The sequence below is a fragment of the Ciconia boyciana genome, chromosome 1, assembly GCF_034638445.1.
Source record: "Ciconia boyciana chromosome 1, ASM3463844v1, whole genome shotgun sequence".
Classification (NCBI taxonomy): Eukaryota; Metazoa; Chordata; class Aves; order Ciconiiformes; family Ciconiidae; genus Ciconia; species Ciconia boyciana.
In genome coordinates, this window is record NC_132934.1 from 150,790,658 (window position 1) to 150,810,671 (window position 20,014).

General features: G+C 38.9%; 1 protein-coding gene and 1 long non-coding RNA gene across 2 annotated transcripts in view; both read left to right on the forward strand.

Moving 5' to 3' along the window:
* NCK2 (NCK adaptor protein 2) overlaps positions 1 to 20,014 on the forward strand; it is an 87,882-nt gene that overhangs the window by 14,244 nt on the left and 53,624 nt on the right. Inside the window, exon 2 of the mRNA XM_072849774.1 lies at positions 18,962 to 19,033. The gene's annotated coding sequence lies outside the window, so the exon portion shown is untranslated. The remainder of the gene's footprint in view (positions 1 to 18,961; positions 19,034 to 20,014) is intronic.
* Positions 3,171 to 5,942, forward strand: LOC140648041 (uncharacterized). Its single transcript, XR_012041068.1, has 3 exons — positions 3,171 to 3,361; positions 3,737 to 4,006; positions 5,876 to 5,942. It is a non-coding gene; the product is annotated as an uncharacterized lncRNA (long non-coding RNA).

Here is a 20,014-nt window from a genome sequence, read left to right on the forward strand (position 1 = left end):
TGTGTGCTAAGATAACTTAGTTTCAAGAGGCAACATGAGGAGAAAAGAGAGGAAGGTAAAACTGAGCGTGCCAGCAAAAAGGTGAATGATTCTCTGTTTCTCTGTATCTGTGTTGGAAAATACCATGATCTGTGATTCCAGTCTTGAAAGTAAAAAGCAAGGAGGAAAGTTATTCCGGTCATGTAGTGTCATTTGATTGCTGCTTGCTAATCTGCGTTTTCTTTCTTAGAAAAAGAAAAAGGATGATTTCATCACAGATTCCAAATAGTGGAGAGTAGACATCCCTGGAAAGTAGAAATTGTAGTAGAAGGATTAATTAGTTGCTTTCTACCTAGAGCATAGGACTTGCTCATTTTGGCAACGGCAAGATGTTTAGCTCAGCTCCACCAATTTTTTTTTAAATCTCACTCTAATTTGCTGAGTTTGGAGACTATGTGATTATTTCAGCCAGCAGGAAAGCCTCATTTCTTTTTCAGGTTTAAAAAAAAAAAAAGTTTGCTAATTGTTCTGTTATTTTTTTGAATGTTACTTCATAATGTGCACCATTAAACTTTGTATGCAGGAATGGGAAGAATTAATTATTTCTTCTTCAGTTGGTTCACACTGAAATAGCCATAAAACTCTTGATCCTGATTCTCCACTGTTTTGCAGCTTGTAAATCACGTACTTTGTGCTCCAAGTGCAGTGTGTTTGTATAATACTAGTATTGATGTTGATGTATTATTTCTACTTAAGGCAAGTGTAAATAACTTTACAGAGTTGCAAAACAGTAGGGAAATAAGCCTCCAAAAGCTAAGGCATCAGATTTATTTTCCGAGGCAAATGAAGAGGTTCTTTGAAGCCTGATCAAAGCCCAGGCTCACCAGTTGTGCGTAGTATAAAGTTGGTGGCATTTGAGCAGAATCTGTTGGCTTCGGGAGGTTTGGTTTGTTGTTTTTTTTTTTTTTTTATTGGGGCTTTATATCTCTGGAACCCATATTCAACATATTTCTGGAAATGACAAATGCACTGCCATATGGCACACCAGATTTCAAGCCACTCCGAGGTGCATGTGTGAGTTTTAGAGTGCCTGGAAGAAATGAATGAAAACCACATTCTCAATTTTATCTATTGCCGAGCTCTGTAGGCAGAGGAGGGGGGCGGCTTTGAAGTAAATTCTGCTGGAGGGATTGCATGCTTATTTCTGAGCCGCTGTCCTAATGTAGCAAGGTGTAGACGTAATTTATGTTTCAAAATACGCACTAATTTCAGCAGGACTGTCAGTTTATGTGCTGCTGTGTTTGTTCTGGGAGATGCTAAGAAGTACTGAGCATCCTTTTGCTACTGGCAACTGTTACCGTTTTCAGTCCTTTCATTTCCAACCCTTTTTGGGCCTAAACCTCTCTTTCAGGCTTTAATGCCTGAACTTAATTCTTACATATTGTTGAACTGTTATTTTTATATATGCTGTGTCTCCTTAAAAGGTTCTGTATTGATTGTGCTTCCTGAGTAGATTTCTTAAGCTTTTGCTGGTTAGTAAAAGCTGAGGAAGCATTACTGGAGATATTCGTACCAGGGTTATTTTTAATCCTGGAGACTCTATGAAAACTTTTTAAATGCAGAAAAGATGTTTGGGGAATTTGTGTCAGGTTTGGGTTAGAAAAAACATCTCCTCCGTGCGAAGGGCGAACTAATAAGGTAGTTCCTTATTAAGATTGGTTGTGTTCATGTAAACTTACACGAATTCTGTGAATTTGCTTCAGAATCAAAGACAATGAATTTTGAAATTTTCTTTATGTAGAAAGAGGGGGGGAAAACCTTACTCGTGAGATGATAATTTGAATGATTAATATTTTGCCACAGTAGTTGCTTAGCTGGTAGAATTTATTAAAATTAATTCTGTCTTCCTGTAGCAGTAAGAGAGATTTCACAGGGGAAATCATGTTAGTCTACTAAATCCTTTCCCCAAATTTTTCTTTTTAAAAGTGTTGTACCTTGATACAGTAATTGTTCATAACCACTTCCAACCCACAGCCCTTATGCTCTTTGATTTGTATGGAACCCCAAGGCTTTTGATAAGGTTGTGAGTTTCCTCCATGTTAGATCATCTCCATGGTTCAGTTCAGCTTGCCGTGTGCCAGTTAATTGCTGTTTCTGACCTTGAATGAAAGTGTGTGTTGTGCGCTCCGGTTGCAATAAAAATGTGACAGTGAAGGGATGGTATTCAGTGATGTAAAGCTGCAGTTTTACATGTGTTTATAATTACTAACAATTCTGATGTTCTTAGTCATACAGCCTTCTGGTGGAAAAATGTTTTCCTTCCTCCTGGAAAATACCGATTCATTAGGCCTCCGTTAATTAATAAATCAGTTTGACGAGGATGGATCTTCTGGGGAGAGTCAAGAAGCTGTGGTTCTCGCCGGTGGCAGGCAGGAGGGCCAGGAGCTGCTCCAGGGATCTGGGTGCGCGCGTTCCTGCTGGGGGCCGCGGGGCAGCTCTCCCCGGTTAGAGCTCGTGGGCAGGAGCTTGAACGGACACAGGCGGGGAGTTCCTGAGGCTGAGAGCCTGTTCTGCGGTGGGGGGCAATGGGTAACTGGCTGAAAATTCAGGGAGATTTCTAGGAGGGGAAGACTATATCCTTTCTTTCTCTCTGAATGGGCTTTTTTTTTTTTTGTGAAATCCATCTTCAAATGATCTTCCTCTTTCTGAGACGAAGGATTTTTTTTATAATTTAAGCAAACATTTTTTTTTTTAATACAGAATCTCAGTTCATATCTGTACTCCACTTAAAGACTTCTGGAGTATAAATAAAAACCCCCAATAATAATAAGACATTGTTCTTTGTTCTTGAAATTTTGTAACACTCTATGTAGCATTAAGCATGTACTCAATGTAATGTTTATTTGTGATCAAGAATTTGGCATTTCTGAAATGCAACTTCTGGGGTTTTTTGTAGGAATAAAAAGAAAAGACATTTTAGAGTTTTTAGCTTTACCTGTTTTACACACAAAACAATTTTTAAGCATAGTGTTCTGTGTCAGAATGGTAATACACTTCTCTAATTTCTATCTGTATAGAAACTGGTTTCTGTATGTTTTAAGAGGAGTATTAGTACATTGTGGATTTGTTAATTAGGCCTCTTTCTTCATATCTTCATTTGAAAACTCTTCTCCCACTTTTTCTAGAAATGCTTTGTGTATTCACATCTTTAAAGAAACTTTGGAAAGAAACTTTGAAAAATCACAAAATGAGCATGTAGTGAGGCATTTGAAGAATCCCTGTATGCTGAACCTTTTCATTTTGTGTCTTCGACTTGGATCAGAATTAACAACAAAAATCTCCGCGATTCTTCCCTTTCTGAAAGACTGGCTCAAATTCATTGGTATTTTATTTTATCTTTCAGGATTAGAGTTTAAGCTGTCAAATACAAAACCTTAAATAAAACCTGATATCTTTTAGTGTAATACTTGGTGTAGATGGTCTGCATTTCCTTTATTGTTTATAAATTTCCTTAAATTTATTATTTCTGAAATTTCAGTGTATCAAAAAGGATGTCTGCACCTGGGCTATTACCAGCCAACCCTTATTTTCCATCAAATTGTTCTGAATACTTTAAAAAAATCTGTTATAATTAATGGTTGTTTCTCATCAGCTTAATTAAGAGAACTAAACTGCATAGCTCTTCTGTGTGTATTTTTCCTTCCCTGTCTGTGCAGGGGATTGCTAATTGTGTAAAACCTTTCTGCATCTCTTTCAGTGTTGTTCCTCTTAAGTTTTGGCTGCTCTTGTCCTGTTTCTTCCTCTGCTTTTGCACTGCTCGACCTTCTCATGTGAGTTATCACACCAGCCTCCCACTCCGTATTGTACGCAAGGCGTGGAGTCTTTACCAGCCACTTATTAAAAGACTACATCTGCTATTCCAGCTCTCATTTTGAAGACACCAGTGAGGAACAATTTGGCAGATCTCTCTGCAATAAAATTAAGTTGTGATTGCATGCCCATCCAAGCTTTAATCTAGATATTGCAGGTAATGGCAGTAATGAAGATGTGATAGCATGGTCTAGCAACCAGAATATATACCTGGTAGATTTGTAATCTTGTTTACATGTTGGTACTGTTTGGAGAAGCTCTGTAGACCTGAAGCAGAACTCATGCTGCCCTCAGGCCATCAATTTACACATACTTTTAGTTCTGCAAGTTTTCTTTGAAACCATAGATGTGTGGGTTTTTTTTGTTTGGTTTGGTTTGGTTTTGGGTTGTTTTTTTAGGGAAGAATTGTTTCATAACATTTGGTGGTAATTAGCCTGAGTCAGTCTTTCGAGTTGTGGGGGAAATCCTGCCCTGCTGAGAATTACAGAAGTCTTGTGGTTGATTTTTGAGGACCCTACGGTCTCGTTCTGTTTTTCAGTAAAGCTTTTGTATAGGTACCCAAGATGCCTTCAGAATTTGCGGACGTGTATGTATTAGTCTGATGGCTCATTCTTTTATTTGACATCACAAATTTGACTAACACGTGCCAAGAACTTTTTAAAGCTGGTGTTTATGTCTGATTACTTACTCTTCTGCTTGCCGGTGTAACTCTTCTTCAAGTAGCAGGTCCAGGCAGTCCTCCTGCCTCTCAGCTCTGGGGAGAGCATTGGTAGGAAAGAGAAGTTTTTTTGCCTGTGGGTATATTAAAAGGCTGGAAGAAGAAACAATACCGTCCTCCTTTGAGGTGATCCTTCCTCCAAGAATCTGAAGCTTTATTCAAACAGGAGGTGTTTTTGCTCTGTGACAGCTTTGAGTTTGGTTCTCAGGCCCAATGTGCTCATTTGAAGTTCCCATCGGGTTGTACTCTGCAGAAAAGAGGAGTCATGTTTCTGTGGTGAAGCCAGCCAGCTTTTTTAGGTGGCAAAGCTAAAATTGGCTTCTGAAACATAAGTTATGCAAAGTGTGTAACATTTAGCTTTACAGTTTATAAGCGCAGCACTATCTTCTTCAAAACTTCATTACTGATCAGTAATAGGCATAGAAACCCATGCTAGGTAATTTTGGTGGGTATGCGCTCTGGAGGGTTGGGTTTTTTCCCTGTCCTCTGTTTCCTTTGCGTCTCACAAAGTGAGATGGTAATCTGTCTGTAATAAAAATAAGTAGGCCTGAGTTGCTTTGTTCCATGTATATTTTGAAATGCTGAATATTGATTGACCATTCTTGAGATCATTAATGCCTGTCATTAGCAGGAAGGGTGAAGTAATTCTAGTTGAACAAGTAAGTGCACATATAAAGTTACTATGGGTTAGTAAAATGTAAGGTGAGAATCGTTTTTTTGGCAAAGGAATTAATTAATGGTGTACCCCATAAGGGTGCAGAACCAGTACTAGATGATGCTTCATGCTTTTTGTCCTTGGTATTGCTTCACTGTGGTATGTTTATTTCTGACTGTTGGACCATCACCAGAATTTTGAACACTGTTCGCACAGGATGTCTGTTCTTGGACTGTTTTTTTGTTTTTGGGTTTTTTTTAAAATATAATGTTTTTGCTACCATATGTCAGATATGCTAAGAAGCTTGTTGCTTGAAGCTTGTTGCACTGCTTTCTTAAGGTACCTAGTGCTTCTAAAAATACAGTAGCTATAATTTAAGCACTCGATACGTTTGTAGTCTGTATTTAGGCTCTAGTTTTGAAAATTCTTGATTTTTACTGGGAACTGTTATTTTATATTTGTCAAGAAGAAAGCACTTGTGGCATCTGTGATATCGCTGATTTAAATGGAAGGTTGCTATAACTGATTTTTTTAAGAAGAATTGTGTGTATGCTTTAGCAGTCAACAGTGGGTTTCTGAGACTGTTACTCTTAGGTTTCATGGCAATCGGCTTTGTGTTCTGAAGCATGTGGGATGTTTGTGCTCTTTTGCAGCTCAAGAGGTGTAACTACCCTAGAAGATAAGTTCTTGTTATAGGATCCGTATTTGCCATCATAGCCTGCTGAAAGGAATGGTAAAATACAATGAAAGCAAATATAATTGAAGTCCTGTAGAAAGGAGGGGAAATCATTCTGCCTCCTTGAAAGTAAACCAGAATTTTCAAAATCATTTAAGTATACCAGTACAATTTGGTGTTTTCAGTTCTTTATTAGCTTTAAAAACTAAGAGACGATACTCTTAGCTTCATTTTTGGGCAAAGACATTTGGATCATGAAGCTGGCATCTTCATATTTTTGTAAGTGAAGCTTACCTTCCTTAAGGTGTGTTACATTACTCAAAGTTGCAGGCAGAGTTAATTCAAGGTCTGCGGTCTTTGGCGTTTGTTGTTCCCTAATGTGGCCTGCCCATAGTTTTAGGCGTAAGATGAAGATAAATGGGAAGGAGCAAAAGATAGGCAAAACAGCATGGAAGGCATTTTAAAGAGCATGCAGAAAAAAACCTTGGAAATACACTAGAAAAGACCATGTGATTGAGTAATATGCATGGAAAAATGCCTCTGCCTTTTGTTTCCTTTTCTAGCAAAAGGGGAAAAAAAATCAATAATGTTACTGTCTTTATAATCTCCTCTGCACAGAGAAAGCTCTGGCCCAGATCTTCCCATTCTAATTGCAGAATTGGAGCACAAACCTTGAAATGACTTAATTACCCTCCCTTCCCCCCATCAGCATTTTCTCTCCCTTAACCTGGAACTTACCTGTTTCTCATGGTTTTACTGACTGTTGGTGGTAGGCATGTAAAGGACATAACATTATAACTAAAATTGTTTAATGGGATGACTCAAATACTTAAAAGTCTGTTCTTGAAACTTTGAACCTTTCTGTCCTAGCAACGAAGTGTCTGGGGAATATGTTTGAAAGTGGACAGCATATGTTTTCCTGGCTTTTGTGCTTTAACAACAGATCATGTGTTTAAATGTCAGCATGACATTTTGATTTCTAGCCTGCACGAGGAAGATGATTTAGTCAGGTCAGCTATTAAGAAACAGCTATTCAACAAGGCTCTTACGCATCCTTCAGAGAGAGCTGTGACTGTGGCCACTGCTTACTACAAATGAGGGTTTTTTTTGTTTTCTTTGGGTTTTTTTGCATTCCCAAAAGAAAGGGCAGACCTGGACATCTATAAGCAGTAGTCTCTGGGTAGTGAGACAAGCTTGGGAAATACTGTAATGAAGGTAGAGGGGCACATGATTATAATATATCCATAAATTAACTCCACTGAAGTGGTGAGTATTCAGAGCTTCTGAAAGTTGTGCAAATTTACTTTGCAATATTTAGCAACGATAGTTTTTTATATCCAGATAGAATAAGAGCTTACTAAAAAATGCCATCATCTTTTCAGTACCCTTCAGATTGGTGGGGTTTTGTTTTGCTCTCCCCTCCCTGCTTCCCAACCTGATGTTACCCTGTGCCAAAGGGTTCCTTGCCCAGGAAATCTTAAAAAAAAAACCCAACAAAAAAAAAAAAATCCCCCCCCCCCCCCCCGTGACACCTTTGGAATAAATGTTGAATTCACTAGGTGGTGGTTGGTAGGATTTGCATGTGTTTTAAGCATTGAGCACCAGGACAAACTTCTGTGCCACAGGCAGAAGGCTCAGGCGTTTGAGAAGCATGAAATAGCGATGGCCAGCTGGCTTCTTCAAGGGAGGGTGGGAAGAAGTGGCGTTTCCCAAGTCTCCCTGAAATGCCTGGCAGAGAAAGAGAAAATTCAGAGCTACCTCCCTTGTAAATGAAATTTTATTAAGCTCTGATTGCCATCTATGTCATACTGTAAAGATGGTTGAAAAACGTGCTGATGCTCATTTCGTTCAGTTTATTGTCATACCGTATGGGATTTAAATGAGACCTAATAGACTAGTAATTGGATTTGCAATGCCTGCGTGACACAAAGGAGGATTCATGGTACTGTGCTCAGTGTGTTCTAGAGAGCAAATGCAAAAATGAAATCTCTTGTAATAAAGAACTGGCAACAAATGGATTCCTTTATATATATTCTTAAACTTAAAAAGAATAAAAAATTGAAGCTGAAGAATTTTGTTCTAGGCTTTGCCAAAATGTTTCTGACAGCCTCATTGACTGCATGGTTCAACTTAAAGCTATTTTAAATAAACTCTGTATTTTTTCATTGTAAGAAAATACAGTAAAGTATATTATTAACAAGTTTAGTTAAAATTATTGTGTCTGATATTCTAAGTTATGCTTTAACAGCAGAAAATGTGGTGGGTTACTGATTTGAATTTGGTCCATACTGGTAATACGCCAAATTGCTGGCTTGCAAAGGGATCTCTGTGCATGCCTCTAAAAATGATTTTGAGATTAAATGCCGTGAGCGGGTGAAGATGGTAGCTGGTCTTCATTGGCACTGCTTTGAATTAAGGCTATCTCGAGTTCTGGAGTGCAACCCTGCATTTGTATATGACCCATTTCTTTGAATTTCTTTTTGAATTGGCTGTACACTCTAGAACTTACCAGACTTTGAACAAAAAAAGCTTCTTATTTTCAGACTTTTCTGAATATCCCCAATTATTGTCATCAGGAAAAAAAAAAAACAAAACAACCGAACAGCAACAAAAAACCCCTCACCTCTAACTGTGTGAGTCTTGGTGCAAGAAGCACAGCCTGAAACATGCAATCCTAAATATAGGCCCATTCATAATGAATGCTTTACTCTCTCCTGAATTTGATAATCGTGTTGATAGCAGAAGCACTTGCAATATGTATACAGTGAGTTATATCCTTACCTTTGAAAGCGTCATCTCCAGTATGCGGACAGATCAGGGTTAGAAACTTTGTCTAAATCAGTCTGCTATTTTTCATCATCATTCACTTATATTTATCTAAAGGTTTATTTATCTATTCATAATAGAGATAAAGGTTTCTAGTTAGAATGTAGTTACTAACCAATATATATTGCTTCAGTTATTTGGCAAGTGCAGTTTTTTCTTTAGTTTCCTAACAGACTCTTGAATAGTTTCATTTTAAAAAAAGATAAACTTATATTTATCAGTAGTTTCAGAAGCAGTTATTTTAATATGCCTGCAAAGAAAGAAGACAAAAATCCTTGTATTTTTTTCTTTGTTGAATTAAAAGTCTATTTCCCCCCCACCTTGATAGTTGTCTGTTTTAAAACCACAAATAAACAGAATCCTGTGGCAAGGTTCAGCAAACTGAATTTGGCACATAATTAAGCAGTAACACAGACACTTCCAAGGCAAAAGGGAAATCAGTGGTTATAGTGGTTTAAGGAAAGCAGCAAGAAATCATACTCTTGGATTAAAAGCCCTGAATACCATTTGTCACTGCTGCCTAATATTGAAGTGAGGGAGAATGTTATTTTCTTTTATGTAGATTTTAGATAAATTTAGTTCGTGCTTCTGGGAAGTTGGCATGTTCTGCTACTGCTGTTAATTTTTGGTTGGGAAAAGGAAGTTTTGGAAAAACCAAAGTGGTAGTGGAGGATGTAGAGGTAAGCAGAAATCTTTTTAATTACTGGAGTCAATACATCTTTTTTCGAAGAAGTGAACCTGGAAGCTATTATCTTGGGGGGCAAATTTGGACAAGGTAATTGGCTTTGACCTTTTGCCAGATGTCTGACAGTTCTTTTTCCCCTCTCCCTTGTGTCCAGATAAATGTCATGCCTTTAGATTTTTGTTCCCCTGTTCTGGTTTCAAGTGTGGAGCTGCTTATGTAGCTAATCTGCGCTTAAAATTATTTCCACTTCTAACCCCAGTAGGACTCTCTTTTGGGGTATTCAGACAGAATTGACATAATTGGATTTCTGCCCAGATACTGTATTTAGATAGCTTTGGAGATGTCATTAATTTGACAGCTGCCACAGGAAATCTTTGTTTTGACTATTGTTACAGGGCCTGCAATGTTTCTATTGCATTTTCATTTGTAGTCTGCCACTGAATTGGCATGATTAAAATGGGTAGAATAAGACACCATCAAATGTGTACAAGACATGAAAGGGAGAAAATCAGTGCTGAAAACCTCAGAAGGTAGGCTGTTGCCAAATTTTATTTGAGTGTTATGAGATTTTGGAATATCTAGTTATCTTTCAAACAGCAGTGCCTGCGGCTAGGGCTGCTGTGTGCTGTGGTGGAACCGAAGCTGTGTTAACATTTCTCTTCTTGTTGTCAACCTAGAGCAAAGTTTCAGGGGCAGTTCAGGCAAAAACTGCTTCAACAGTTTCTGATGATTAACTTGGAATAAAAAGCAGGTGGTTTGGGGGACTCTGTTCTTGGGAAGTAGCAATCCTAGCAACTCAGGAGTTGGGTCCTTTTTGTGGATCTGAGGAACCTGGTGGCTTTGTTTTGACCTGCACATGGAAGGTGCTGACCTTGAGGACTGCCATTCTGCCATGTCCAAAGAGGATGGTCATGGTACCACATGTCACTGACTAGCATGTGCCACCTACCAAGTCGTGTAGCAACCAAAGCCACTTTTAAGTTCCAAGTGTTTGTCTTCCACTTACCTTTGGCTCTTAGTTGTGAACCCCTACTTATCGTAGTTTTGTACTTGAACCGCATGAAGTTTGTTGTTTTTCTTCAGTTGGGTCATCAGAGGAGACTCAGAAAAGCTTTAAATCTGGAATGCCAATTTTTCCCAGCCTTTGATATACAAATATACTGGGACAAAAATGTCTTTCTCCTCCCAAGGAAGATCATTTTCATCAGTGCATTACTGAATTCTAACATCAGGTACTATTTGAGCATACTCCAGTTTCAGTAAGGGATTTTGTGTTGTGGTCTTGTTTTTTTCTTCCCCCCCCCCTCCCTCAATTTTACTAATGGGTTCCAGTTTAATGTCTGTTTATGTGAGTTCTGCAGCTCTGTGCTTTTCAACATTGCGAATGAAATACTGAGGTTGAGTAAACAATAAATCTTTCTACTCTTTCTGCTGCTGGTGGTTGAGAGAGATTTCTTCAACTTGCTCCCTCAGCTGAAGTCATTATAGATTTCTTCACCTGAGGGCCAAGATGCCTGGACTACTTTCTGCCATCCCTTCAAAGTGAAATGGCTCTTGCTTATGCTGACAGTACTTCAGTGCAGTCGACCTGAAAAGACTAGGGCAGAGCTTGCATACTCTTTGGAACAAGATACTCTACTTGGACAGTAATGCCTACAGCATCCTTATATACTCAGTGGCTGTGCACCTGGAGGAAGGGTAAAACCCAAACACCCTCAGCAAACAGGCTCAGGCGCAGGGAGTGGTTGCTGCAGCTGTTGGTGATGACAGCTTTTACAGCAGGTGGGGAGTGCCCAGACCAGGCCTTGTCCTATCAACGTAATGTATCACGTTGACACTTTGCAGTTTGGCAGTTATCAAGAAGTTTCTGACAGTGTTTTCCTTGAAGACGTCAGTCAGGATCTGCTCTGTGCATTTCCTCGAGTTCCTTGTATCTGCCTGGGGGTTTCAAAGACAACCACTGACCTTTACCTATCCCTCTTAACATCACCTTACCCATATATTTGAGCACCGTCTCTCTCCATTTCATGTTTGTGCCTCAGCAGCGGCACTGTTATTTCAAATTCGGACAGTGCTGTGTTGAATGTACACATAGGAAAGATTTTCTTTGGACTAAGAAAGAATGAATAATTTACCAGAACAGGAGCTCTAACAAGGATTGCAGTCAACCTTTAACTTTGAATTGCCAGTGGACTAAGTCTGCCTTACTTGACTGTACTGTATTAGTGATCTCTAGTCTCTCTGTAGCCCCTGTTACAGTCCATTTTCTGTTAATCTCACCCCAAAGCAAATCTCTTAACTGTAGATGTGAGATTTTTTTGCTTATTTTAAACATTAGTCTCCCTAGCCAAGAGTGGTAACCAGGTGTCTTTGCCTAGTGTTTCTCTGATAGTGAGCTGGCCTTGCATCCTTCTGTGGTAGCTAATTCATCGGAATTTGTGGTTTTCACTTCTCCAAAAGGCATCTGTGAATGCCTTTTTCTGGTGGAGATGTGCATTTTCAGTAATTTACATGTGCATATTACTAGATTACTGTAAAGACTATATTAAGATGCTGTTTGTAGTCATCTTTCACAGCCCTGAAATCCACAAGTGTTAAATTAAAAGCTCTGACTCTACTAGAGAGGTTTGGAAGAACTGGTATGAGTCGGTGGGTCATATATGTCTTTATGTAAAACATTTTAACGGCAAAGATGCAATAGGAAAAATAGATTTGTGAAGGACCTGCTTGGGCTGATGAGTTGTTAACCACTCAGGTCCTCAAAGATTCTGAGCTGATTTTACTTAATGGAAAAGAGTGTCATGGTGCAGTTTTTACAAACAAAAAATAAAAGTATCAATCAGAAAAAGGCTGAAGTTCCACTGGAATGAATTATGAAACTGTATGTACAAATACTAATTTCTAAAATGCTGAAGAAAGTTATCTACTATAAATGCTGAGATGTTTCTACAAATGATATCTGTGTAATTTGAATAATAAGGTATCCTATTAAGGAAACCAAAATAATTATCTCGTGTTCAAACCATGGCCTGAGAAGCTTGCTTAGTTAAGCACTACCTAAGGTTGAAGTCTAATCCTTTCTTTTCCTTAAAGATACTGTGAGACAAAGTTTAAGAAAAGCCTTGGTGCATATAGTTCCGTTCATGCTTATCTATCTGCAATTATAATTGTTAATTCAGGTCTTTCAGCATACATTTGTAAGGGTTCTTGAGGTGCTTAGAGTTCTCCTAAGCATAAATCTAGACCTTTGTTGCTTCTTCTATATGGGCTTTAGGGATATTTATATATCCCTTACATAGCTTACATAGCCAGCTTGTAAACCCTTAAATAAGGAGAATTAGAAAGGTTGTGAGTTCCTATTCCTTATTGTAAATAGAAAAGAAAAAATAGGGGAATTGAGATAAAATGGAATTTGACTACTTCACCTTTCACAGATGGCTCTTGAACAGGAATGCTTAAAAAACCTGGGGCTATTTTGGTGGCATGGTACCTTTGTTGTGAGCCTCCTTCAGTTTGCAGAGAGTGACTGGACACGGCATGCATTTATTTTGATGCTCTATTATCAGTCTGAAAGACAGATGTGTGGGGGTTTTTGTTGGTCATGGGTTTTTTGTTTGTTTTTGACACTGCAATATTATATGTCCTCTCAAAGAGTTTATAGCCTTTTGGGGGGAGGCTTCCTGGCCTCTCATTCACAATTTCTCCACTCTTTGTGGGTTTTTTCTTTTTCTCATGCAGGGACTGCCCTGGGAGTTCACAGCTCAGCATAATCAAATTTGAATTAGGTCAATATCAGTAAGTATCAAGATCAAAAGTCCTGCTTAAGCCAGGAATTAAAACATTTGCATATTACAGTGGGTTTAGGTAGTAATTTGGTATCAGTATTAGGTTTTTTAATAGCTCAGACTTTTTGGGGAAACTTCTAGCTGAGAGAATGTAAGAAGCATGTGATTCCTCTTAATAAAATAATGTGAATCTGTACAATATATATTGTAGAATTCTTAGCAGATGCAGTCACTAATGATGTAACTCTCCTTATTTCTTTCAAATTTAAAAAGATGCTAGTCATGCATGTATTTGGATTGCAGCTACAGAGGAAGCTGGCAATGGAAGTTGTTTTTTGAAATACAGTATTTATTTTAAATGTTGATATTATTTAGACAGTCAACTACTTGTGTTTCATAAGTAGATTGAGAGCTGGTGGTTGTGCAAGTAGATGTAAAAATATTATTGTTTTTTGAAAATGTACCATGTATATGCGAGAGTCTGCAGAGGATATGCATTTGACTGCAGGAGTTAAATGAGAATATAGGTCAGCATAGCCTCTTTCATTGCATGTGGTTAAAGTGTGAGCCATTGCATGCTTTCTCTATCTGCGTTCCTCTCCCTACCTGCCCTGGCAACTACCTGTTTATTAAGGAAAAAAAAAAAAAAAAAAAGTTGTTGGAGCGACAAGCGATACATGTCTAATCACTTCCTCTTATACAGACAGCAGCTCCTGCATGCCAGATAGGAGCACAGAGAAGATACACAACCTCCTGCCCGTGCAGTGTTCAGAAGAGACCCGAGTTTCTTAGGCTAACCCTTATATCCTCTGGTGATGGCTCCAAACCTGGACCGCTTGAAAAAGCCCATTTAAACACAGAAGTTTGTCTTTGCTTTAGTCTCATTTTCACAGCTGGCATACAGGCTTAAATCTTTTCCAGCATTTTAAGTATCTGGCAATCTTTTCTGCATGGAAGGCGGCAAACCTATTCTTGTGCCCCATTTCACTTGCTTCCTTGCTGTTAAGGAATCACAATCTTCAGAGAATAAAAGCTTAGTTGTGTAGAGTATATAGCATGAAAGAATTTTAATTTTTGGGGGTTTTTTTCAGAATATTATACACATTGTAATGCAACGTTGCAATTTGCTGCCTTTTTGAAACCTTAAATACAATGTGAATCCAGTCTTGCTTTCTGTTTTCTCTGTGTGTTTCATACTTAGTTTTAAAATGTAGTATTCAATGAATGCCTTGACTTACCCGAGTTAAAAAATAGTTGTGTATTTTTCTTCACTTTAGAAGAAGGTAATATTAAGTGAATTTTGTGAGGATATGTATGACTAGGAGGTTAAAATACTAAGCATATACTGGAGTCTTGAATAAACTTGGTGGGTTTCTTTTCCCTTTAAGCAAATTCAGGCATTGAGCTTTTGAGTGCTTAGGCTGATCTGTCTGCTGCTTCGTGCAACTGGAATGTGCTTGCCCAATTGTCTGCATATTTAAAATATTTTGAACATAGCCTATTTTGATGTAACTTAATTTGAAATATTCGCCTAATGGAGAAGTCTTAATGGAATACTTTAATAGCCCAAAGTGGTTACCTGCAATTGCTCCAGCATATTTCAGTCAATTACAAGGGAAGGCAATATTTAATGTTGGAGTGGAGCTAGATGGTGTAATGAACTGGCAGATTGCCAGCTTGATCTTCTCCACAGGAGAATTTGTATTAATGGAATGCTTTTCATTTGTTATCCCGAAGGTCACCAGTAATACGTCAATTGTTGAATTTTATCATAGTTATCAGAGTCACTTGAATGCCTTACCATTGGAGTTCAAATTCCCACTCTGTGCAGTACAGGTTTACGGTCAGGTCATTCTTGTGTATTAGCATATTAAGTATCAAAGAGATATTTTAGCTATTTCGTGTCAGAATTTAAATAGGAGGTGGTCAGGTATTGGGAAGAGAGCCTGAGAGAATTATCATTGAAATAGTCATTGTAAGGCTGAGTCTGGATTTTAGCCATGGGGATAAAGAAAATGGGGCACATTAGAGCTATTAGGGAAAGGAAAGGTGGTTAATAACTTTGGATGTTACTTGTAATATAATCATTACAAGAGCACTAATTTATTCTTAAGGTTGTAATCTTTAAAGATTACACAGTTAAATGTAAGGTGCTTTTTGTATTACATGTTACTGATATTTCTGTGCTGGTGCTTGTTTGCAAGCATCAAGTTCAAACTTTTATTTCTGACTACTCAAAAGTGCTTTTTACTGTGGACTTGTATAGTCTTTGTGTTCAGAAGGCCTTGGTCTAGAACACAAACGAGAGTGAGGTTGCTGTTCAAACGTAGACAAATTTGTCTTTCTACCTTGCATGTTTATAATCACGTGTTCATCCAATTCCTATACTTTGCCATTCCTGTTCCTTGTTGTTGTCTTCTGTTCCTCTGCTCTGGGCCTCACGGTAAGTGTAGGAGATGAAGGCAGTCATGAGTGGTAAGGACCCATGGCACTTTGCATGCAGCAGGGCTGACATTACTGCAGTAGTGTCGGTATTAGGATTGAGAGATGACAAATGGATGTCACACTAGATTGTACAGAAGTGATGGGCACTGGTGATACCATGGGACAAGACTGCCCAACTCTGTGCCTCCGTTTGCCTTGCCACCTTTCAAAAAAGTTTTTGGCTTCGTTTCCCAAGTTTTCTAATGTGCCAGTTTGTCTTTTCGTGGACAGTAAGCGTTTGCCATGTGTGCTCCAAGGCTTTTGAAGGTTGATGGAGATTATTTTGTACTCTCAAAGTTTAACTATTCATTCCCCAGCCTGGCTTTGCTATCAATACTGCTTTCTAGAGTCCTGGCTGGTAGGATGCAGCAGCAGAACCAGAAAACCCCACCTACAGTGCAAACCCTCTGCCTGGGGACAGATAGTGCCAAACCTTAACCACTGTTTCCATTTACTGCCCTTTGAGAAGAAAGATCTTGAACTTCTATAACTGAAATATTGTTTCAAGGAACATATTTAAAGTATAAGCGGATTATTTGCGGTCCAGGTTTCCATCCTGAGTTTGAGTCACTCTGCAAGTCACAACGTTGCCGGCAAAGCTTTGAGCTATGGGGGTGTGTGATGGAAATTGGTTACTTTTCTGGGGAAGTAATTCTTAGTGTGACTCGTAGCAGAAAACTTCCCCTGGCTCTTCCATAACAAAGTGAAGATTTTTAGCAGGTGAAAAATAGAAAAGGAGGTCACAATGCAATGGAATTGAGCCCAGAGAGCAGAGAGACCAGTCTGCATCTTGCGCTTATGAGTCTGTTAGATTAACAGAGTTTTATTAAATCAAAGTGTTGGTAGGAATGAGGTTTCTTGTGCATCTTCTTCCTTTGACTCTGCACTATCACCATTAACATTCTGAGCTACTCTTAATGTATGTTAATTGAGCTGCAAAAATAAAACCATTCTTGCTGTACAGAAGGAAGTTAGCATTGTTATATTGAGATAAACACATGACTCACTCTTATGTGTTTGGATGGAACTTGGACTCTTATTTTCCCCAACTGTGCTTCCTCTCCAGTTGACTAATAAATACAAGGTTAGTTTTTCAGGTATTGATGATTAACAGTACTGTTTTTCAGCTTACTTTCAAATGCAAGTTCTGTGTGCAAATGTGCATTTGTGAAGGTGGAAGCAATAATTGAGAGAGGTGTTGGGTTTTTCTTTAAGGAACAAAACAAAAAGAACCCCCAATCAAAATCAGAAGCTTGGTACAGTACTTCAGTGGTGGATGGTAATGGGCAGTAGATGATTTGTGAGGTAGGAAGGCGAAAAATAGTACTGTTCAGAAGATCTTGTACTAAAAAATGAAGTGACTTTTATTTTCTCACTTTTCCCCCTTAATATTAAAAATGTTCTTGCATTATTGACAGGAAAAAAACATGTACTACAAAACATTCAGCCAGTAGGAAAATAGATCTGCCCTGCCTCAGGGTTTTAATATTGCTTCATTTATTAAAGTATCTTTCCCATTTACTTCATATCTGTCCTATAATTTCAAATGTAGAGCAGTTTTCAGCAAGAACACAGTTAAGGTCTGTAACTGGGTAGGAAAATTGATATAGCAAAGTGTGGTTGCCTGTGGTCTGTGTCTGCAGAAAGCTCAAAACCCAGGTCAGGCGGTGGGGCAGCAGGCGTTCCAGCCAGCACCCTGGCAGAAGAAAAGGGGGTAGGTCACCCTCCAGTCCCATCCGCGCTCTGCTGTCACAGGCATATACTTAATTCAGGTGCTGAACTGAATCAGGAGGCTCTTCTATTTGAATAACACTTCCTCATGATTTGCCCTCTTCTGGGGTTTTTTTGGTCTTTTTGGTGGTTTTTTTTTTTGTTTTTCCTTGTGTGTTTTTCGGGAGGGCTAGCAATGCTCCAGCTCCCCTTGCAGCTGCTGGGGAGCAAGGGGTGAGCTGCTGGGGAGACTAGGGGCAGCGACTGTCTCGTGCTTTGCCCCCTAATAATATGTTTATACTTAAATGTTTGTCAAACTGTGGTTTTAGTAGTTCTGTTATTCCACTTATTAATGGGTGGAAGTCTAAATCTCGCTTTTAAACATCTGTGTAAGGTATTTATAATACCTTTGTCAATACTCTCCCCCCCCCTTATGATGCACAGGATCATTGGATGAATTGCTCTTTTTAATTTAATTTCTTCACAGGATTCTTTTGTAGTGGCAACTGTTTGGAATCTGTTCAGAGAAGACTTTGAACAGAAACATTTGTGCATGAGTGGCCTCAGGTTGAGTAGGAGTTGTAATATGTCATCCTTATGGGCTAGGGGCTGCAGCGCAGGAAGACACTCAGAGTTTTTTTCCTTCTCTTTGAATTGGATCTTAATGGGTTTACACTGCCTGAATTTGTCAGACATCCTATGGAGTTAGAAGCGTCATTAAAAAGCAGAAACAAATGTTTAAATACTTTGAAGTCTCTTCTGAAAGGTTACTTTTGTGTCTAGAAATACATACCAGAACAGTGGAGGCCAGGAGGGACCTGTGGAGGCTTGTGCTGCCCAGCTCCCGCAGGGCTAAGGCCGCAGCTGGGGCCATGTCCAGGAGAATTTGAGCCTCTCCAAGGAAGAAGGTCCATCACTTCTCAGGGGACACATGGCTGTGCTTAGCCGCCCTCGTGGCTTCTTTACATCCAGCCAGAATTTCCCTTAACAGAGTTCTCCAGCCCTAGGACCAGCCTCTGGTTGGGCCAGAGGGCCCCAAGCCACGTGCGGCAGTAATCCCTCCGGGCTGCACATCCAAATGCCTGCGGGTGCCTCCTGCGTGGACGTAGTCACGTCCCACAAAACCCACGGCTGTGCTTTTGCGGATGGACCTCAGTTCTCGAAGTGTAACAGTGTGTCCCTTCTCTTAGGAAGTATGGGCAAGTTTAATGTAAAAGTGAAGGAAACACTAAATAATGGTGCTTTTTAAAATGTAATCTTTCTAAAACTGGGCTGAATTTTTAATTCCATTTCTTGACTGATTTTTCTCTGTATTGTGATGGCTAGGTTTGTAGTTGCTTTCTTTCCTATGTGGTTTGGGTTGTCTGTGGTTAAATTGACCTTGTGTTCATTGAGAAAAGTTAAATATGAAGATGGATTCTATTTATGCTAAACAGGTGGATCAAGTTAGAGCCATTCTGCCTGCTCTTCAGCACCTCTTAGGAGATTTTGGTAGTATGAAAACTGAATTACCTAGCTAAAAGTCTTCTAAGCTTAGTGTTGGAACTAAAATATGTGTTGTTTGTTGTTTCAGATCGTGGTGTACATAACTTTGTTGGAGAGTCCCGCCTTTCACTGCCTGGATCCTTTTAACAGTGTGCCAAAGGTGAGTGGTTCAAGTTCAGTGGTTATTTTTGTAACTAAAGTTAACGAGTGAACTGGATGTATTGCTTAGTTTTTGCTTTTATGTAGTGTATGTAGTACTTGTGATTTTTTTTGTTTTGTTTTTAAAACTGCTGGATAGATTATTAAATAGCAAGTCTTTTTCCTTCAGTGATTTCAGACAAATCAGTTTTAGCTTTTACTTTCAAAAAAAAGACAAGAAAAAAGGGTAGGCTCAGACTATTAATTAAGCACTAGATATTGCTACCACTGTTTTTTGGCTCCTGTCTACTGTTACCTACTGCTTTGACTTGGGATGTTTTCCCCTGAAGGCTTTTTAGGCAGAACGTGGTGGTGTGGGAAGTACGGAGGAGTAGTGGCCATCCATAGCCTGTGGTAGAGCAGGCTTAATATTATTCTTTGATTGAATTCTAAAAACTAAGTAATAGCTTGTAAAGTATTGAGAGGAGAGAAGGTTCATGGGTTTTCTGTGAGAGTAGAACAGAATTGCATTCAGTATATATAGAGTGTCTTCCTGGGCAGACTCCGAAGACCTGAAGTAACCTGATGAAGCTGGTGTTTTCCATAGGATTCATTTTGTGGTAGAGTCTGGCTATCTTCTTTCTGTTAATTCATGTGCCCTGTTTTCTGTTTCTAGTAACTGTAGTTGATCTCCGTGGCTTAGTAGGGATTTATTAACATAAACTTTTAATAAAATGAAGCCTCATTACAACTGTACCAAAAAATAAAAGCAAAAAGGCAGAACGCTGAATGAACTTTCAGCATTGTAGTGGCTGCAGCACAGAGCAAAAAACTGGGGATCTTAGTTTCATTCATTACTTTACCAGGTGGATTTGTTATTTCTTACTCAAATTCTCTGTTTATAAAATAAAAATAATGTTACCTTCTTCAGAAGGAAGTTATGAAGGCTAATTATTGACATTTTGGAGCCTTCAAATGGAAAGCAATGTATGAAGTCCTTGTA